Consider the following 6,556-nt stretch of genomic DNA (forward strand, 5'->3'; position numbering starts at 1 on the left):
AATCCAAATCCGCTTGAGAGCGAGCAAATAGATTTTCGCTTTGCCCACAGCTTGTAGATTGGGCAAATTTGCAACTGGGTCTTTCTTTCTTTCTTTGCTGCTTTTATATCAGATTAACAGAAATTTCTCATCACTCTCCCATACTTTAAAATAGGGCCAAGCAAGATGATGATGATAAAAAGTTGGACGGGACCGTGGAGGTCATCTAGTCCAACCCCCTGCTCAGGCAGGAAACCCTATACCATTTCAGACAAATGGCTGTCCAGTCTCTTCTTAAAAACTTCTAGTGTTGGAGCATTCACCACTTCTGGAGGCAGGTTGTTCCACTGGTTAATTGTTCTGTCAGGAAGTTTCTCCTCAGTTCTAGGTTGTTTCTCTCCTTGATTAGTTTCTATCCGTTGCTTCTTGTCCTGCCTTCAGGCGCTTTGGAGAATACGTTATTTTCTTTAGGTAAAGGTAAAGGTAAAGGTTCCCCCGCACATGCGTGCTAGTCGTTTCCGACTCTAGGGGCCGGTGCTCATCTCCGTTTCAAAGCCGAAGAGCCAGCGCTTGTCCGAGGACGTCTCCGTGGTCATGTGGCCGGAATGACTAGACGCCAAAGGCGCACAGAACGCTGTTACCTTCCCACCGTAGTGGTCCCTATTTTTCTACTTGCATTTTTACGTGCTTTCGAACTGCTAGGTGGGCAGAAGCTGGGACGAGTAACAGGCGCTCACTCTGCTACACGGCACTCGGGATTCGACCCGCCAAACTGCCGACCTTCTGATCGACAAGCTCAGCGTCCTAACCCACTGAGCCACCGTGTCCCCTTCATTTTCTTTAGAAATGCCCTTAAAATGCTTTGGAGTATGACTTCCAAAACAGCTGATGGGAACTGTAATCCACAGCATCCAAAAAGCAGAAAGGTTTCTTCCTCAATCTGTATCATCACAGCAGGCATCCAGCATAACCAATACAGTTATAATTTTTCTTCAATATTCAGCCTTTCTCCTATTTGCCTTCTTTTTTCTGTAACTGCATAGCTTCACTCCTCTCCCTATCCCCCCTATGTATCTTCTTGAACTATCCATAGAAAGGGATATCAAGTTTATCACTGCTTAATTATTTACATATTAATAGCCAATATACAAGGGACGCAGTGGCTCAGTGGGTTAGGATGCTGAGCTTGTCGATCAGAAGGTCGGCAGTTTGGCGGGTCGAATCCCGAGTGCCGTGTAACAGAGTGAGCGCCTGTTACTCGTCCCAGCTTCTGCCAACCTAGCAGTTCGAAAGCACGTAAAAATGCAAGTAGAAAAATAGGACCACTATGGTGGGAAGGTAACAGCGTTCCGTGCGCCTTTGGCGTCTAGTCATGCCGGCCACATGACCACGGAGACGTCCTCGGACAAGTGCTGGCTCTTCGGCTTTGAAACGGAGATGAGCACCGGCCCCTAGAGTCAGAAACGACTAGCACACATGTGCGAGGGAACCTTTACCTTTACCTTTAGCCAATAGATATGTTGAGGAGGAAAATATTGGTTTCTTTCATGCAGAGAAGAAAAGTATTAATACAATTCAAAGAAAAACCCATAACACCTCCAAAATAATGTTTCTGGAGTTATTTTACTACCGAACCAGGAATTGAATGGTAATATTTCCTTCTCACCAATTGGTTTTAATAATGTCCTGCTGCCCAGAAAGTACTTATAATTTATTGAGAAATGTTAAGTGCAGCCCAGTCTTCTGCAGCCTTGAGTCAGGAGCTAGTTGTACATTTCACTTCTGAAATTACTTTCCTTCACCCCAACAAATGATACGTTTGTTTTTCACAGCCAAACTGTTCAGGGAAAGCTATGGCTTAAGATGGATGACACCCTTGAAATACTTCCTTTTAGGTCTAAAAATCTGAAATGCTGACAATTTAACAAGATGTCAAGCCTCTGCTTTAAGGTATCATGTTGAGACAAATGATATTCTGGGAAAATCGGCAGTGTGGAACTCCGATGGTGCAGGAAACCATCTGTTGAAAAAGCAATTATTGGTGCATGCATGAAGAAAATCTTGCTTCCCCACAGTTCTGGGGCAGACTGCATGCATTAAGTAAGGTTAAAAACGCAGGAGGATGGGTTTCTAAAGCTTTTTCAGATAAATCCTTAGGTCAGAACTGTCTTGGGTGATTAATAAACCAGCTGCTATCAGAAATTAGAATCTTTCAACATCACAGGACAAGGATACAGAATTAAATCTCAGATTCATTAGGGTTACTTTCCCCTAAACTGACTACCCATCAGTTCCCACAGCTTATGATGCAACCACAGCAACCCATAATGTAACATTGATTTATGGAGCAAAGGGGAAAGAATCCCCAGCACAGCGATATACAGGCACTTCTAGCAGGCTCCTATATTAATAGAGCTCTCTATATTTATAATTATGGTCACACGTAATGCAGAGGGAACGAAACCACAGTTCCCCACCAGCCCTATGGAGAAACTACCTTTGCTGAATGTTACTTACTGCCTGCTATTATATTAGCAGCCATTCTCTCAAGCTGCAACAGGTGTAGGAGGAGGATTTTTGGCAGCTAAGTTTGAGAAGTCAATAATTTTACCTGCCTTCTGCCTTTCAGCTTTTACCAGCCGTGTGCTGCAGCTGACAAAAAAAGCCAACGCAGTCCTAGACTGCATTAATAGAAGGATAGAATCAAGATTACATGAAGTGTTAATACCACTTTATAAAGCCTTGGTAAGGCCACACTTGGAATACTGCATCCTGTTTTGGTCACCATGATGTAAAAAAGATGTTGAGACTCTAGAAAGAGTGCAGAGAAGAACATCAAAGATGATTAGGGGACGGAGGCTAAAACATATAAGGAATGGCTGCTGGAATTGGGTATGTCTAGTTTAATGAAGAGAAGGACTAGGGGGGACATGATGTTGTTGTTGTTGTTGTTAGCTGCGAAGTCGTGTCCGACCCATCGTGACCCTATGGACAACATTCCTCCAGGCCTTCCTGTCCTCTACCATCTTCTGGAGTCCATTTAAGCTCAGGGGACATGATAGCAGTGTTCCAATATCTCAGGGGTTGCCACAAAGAGGAGGGACTCAAGCTATTCTCCAAAGCACCTGAAAGCAGGACAAGAAGCAACGGATGGAAATTAACCAAGGAGAGAAGCAACCTAGAACTAAGGAGAAACTTCCTGACAGCAATTAATCAGTGGAACAACCTGCCTCCAGAAGCTGTGAATGTTCCAACACTGGAAGTGTTTAAGAAGAGACTGGACAGCCATTTGTCTGAAATGGTATAGGGTTTCCTGCCTGAGCAGGGGGTTGGACTAGATGACCTCCAAGGTCCCTTCCAACTTTACTATTATGATTATGACTAGGATTATGATTAATCCATGATCTTAACAACATGGGATGGTTATTTAAACAGGACCCAGTTCTTCTTAAGCAGACCCCATTTCAACCACCACCTTCTCTTGATATTTACTGGATTTCTTCCAGTATGCTCTTCATCATCCTTTCAAGCTCTGCAATAGCATCTGAGTGTATGCATATGTCTCTCTGAGTGTGTCCAGGTCAGGGGTAGGTAACCTTGGGCTCTTTTAGGGCTCGTGGACTTCAACTCCCAGAATTCCTGAGCCAGCCATGCTGAGGGGAAAGGGTGAGGTTTCCAAGCTGAGCCATGCAGGCTTAGGAATTCTAGGAGCTGAAGTCCACGAGTCATAAAAGAGCCAAGGTTGCCTACCCTTGGTCTAGGTCACAGGTCTGCAACCCGCGGCTCCAGAGCCGCACACGGCTCTTTCAGCTGTCTCCTGCGGCTCCCAGTCGTCTGCCATGTGCAGTCCCCCCCCCCAAAAAAAAAGTGGGACTAAAAAAGTTCAACCAATCAATTCAAATATGCAGGGTAGGTGCATATCTCTCCTTGGCTCCACTCTTCAGTCAAACCCTGTTCTGCGCATGCGTGCATGTACGCACATGCGCACACATTTTTTGCGGCTCCCAGTTTTTCCTTTTGTGAGGGAACCGGTTCCGAGTGGCTCTTTCACTGTTTCAGGTTGCTGACCCCTGGTCTAGGTGTATGTGAGTAGGATGGGGAGGGGTGGGCAAGAGAATCGCTGAAGGACAATAGTGAGAAAGTTTTGTTAGAACACTTCCCCCCCACACCAATGAGTTGTGCTCATGTAAGTGTACATAGAGCTGACAAATTCACAATGTTGTGTGTCCAGGGCTAATTTTAAATAATTTGATGCCCACTTTTTGTTCTCTCTGGAATTAGGAGCTGCAACACTCAGAATTTCCAACCAGCATAGCTGAATCCAAAGAACTGCATTCTTAACAGATCTAGCAGGTAGCAAGTTAGTAAAGATGCCCTTTCTACTTCCTAGGCAAGTAAAGTCATTTGGCCATAATATACATCCACCCCAGGTATAAAAAAATGAGTTACAAACAACTGAAATCAACTGTGGTTTTTAAAATATCACTGGAGGAAATAATAAAGCTACAACGTCTTCTTTCCTCTATCCAAGGCTAAAACATATGAAGTACAGGTGCAGGAATTGGGCATGTCTAGTTTAGAGAAGAAGGGACGCGGTGGCTCAGTGGGTTAGGACGCTGAGCTTGTCGATCGGAAGGTCGGCAGTTTGGCGGGTCGAATCCCGAGTGCCGCGTAGCAGAGTGAGCGCCTGTTACGCGTCCCAGCTTCTGCCAACCTAGCAGTTCGAAAGCACGTAAAAAATACAAGTAGAAAAACAGGGACCACTACGGTGGGAAGGTAACAGCGTTCCGTGCGCCTTTGGCGTCTAGTCATGCCGGCCACATGACCACGGAGACGTCCTCGGACAAGCGCTGGCTCTTCGGCTTTGAAACGGAGATGAGCACCGGCTCCTAGAGTCGGAAACGACTAGCACGCATGTGCGGGGGAACCTTTACCTTTTAGTTTAAAGAAAAAAAGCATGTCTAGTTTAGGGGTGACATGATAGCAGTGTTCCAATATCCGAGGTGCTGCCACAAAGAAGAAGGGGTTCAACCTATTCTCCAAAGCATCGGAAAGCATGACAAGGAGCAACTGATGGAAACTAATCACGGAGAGAATCAATTTAGAAGGAGAAAAATTTCTGACAGAACAATTGATCAGTGGAACAGCTTGTCTTCAGACGTTACGGTGCTCCATCACCAGAGGCTTTAAAGAAGAGACTGGACAGCCACTTGTCTGGAATGGTACAGGCCAGGGTCTCCTGCCTGAGCAGAGGGTCAGACTAGAAGACCTCCAAGGTCCCTTCCAACCCTGTTATTCGCAGATCCCTGGTAGTTTACAGTAGGGGGAAAAAACTTCTAAAACAAAAAAAATCCCTTGGAGGAATAGAGCATTATAGAATATGAACCTATAAACATCATTTAAATCAAGCTGAATTGGGCATCCTAACACATCAGAAGCTTCTGAAATATTATTTCATTTTTCGAAAGCTTCCAGGAAGCCGAGATAGCAGAGCTAACCTAATTTCTACAGGCAGTTCAACCATGCCTTATGGAAATGAGACACTCATCAGCAATTGCTCCAGGGATGGATACATTGGGTAGGTCAATTCTAGTTAGAGAACCCATTCTTATAAGCCGGGGATCTTCAAACTTGGTTCTTTTATGACTTGTGGACTTCAACTCCCAGAATTCCTCAGCCAGGCACACTAGCTGAGGAATTCTGGGAGTTGAAGTCCACAAGTTATAAAAGAGCTAAGTTTGAAGACCCCTGTTATAAGTACTTCAGCACCAAGCAATCTAAGGCAGGGGCTTCCAACCTTGGCAACTTTATGTGGACTTCAACCCCCAGAATTCCTCAGCCAGCATGGCTGGCTGAAGAATTCTAAGAGTTGCACCACACGTCATAAAGTTGCCATAAAGTCCTCTTGTCATAAAGTTGGAGACCTAGGGTGCTATAGGCAATGATCAGTAATTTCACTGTATCCAAAGCCGTGGGATACAGGTGCAACACGCTCATGGCAATGGTCATTCATTACAGTCCTGCTTTGTTAAAAATATAATAATTTTCCTCTTAAGAATGAGAATGCATTCATCTATTTTAATGCTTTCCCTTTTATCTATTGTTAGGCACCAATTTTCATTCTCAGATGCTGCCTGATGGAGCTATTACAGACCGAAAGGCCAGTGACCGTGTGATTCTTACCATTGGTTGGTCCAGATTATACAGCAAGGTATCGGCAAACGGTGCTTCCGGCCCCTCTAAGAACAGACTGCAGGAATCATTGGGAAATACTATTTCCAACTTGACCTACTTTTGCAAAATTAGACACACGAAACGCTGCATTTGATTACAATGACTAGACCCATTCCAGCCTTATGGGATTGTCTGATGCGAGGGGCCATGTCAAAATCAGACAGGCAGAAAGCTGGGCCACATTTTCGAAACAAGACTCGCACGCACGGCCTTCATGCTGGATGCATCTGACACATTTTCGTTTGGGCTTAATTCAGAGGAAGAGGCCATGGAGTTTACAAGATGTAATGCCAATTCTGAAGGATCAAGAGATAACTCCCTGAGGGGTGAGACTACATTAATA

Source organism: Vipera berus (genome assembly GCF_964194415.1).
Source record: "Vipera berus genome assembly, chromosome: 3".
Classification (NCBI taxonomy): Eukaryota; Metazoa; Chordata; class Lepidosauria; order Squamata; family Viperidae; genus Vipera; species Vipera berus.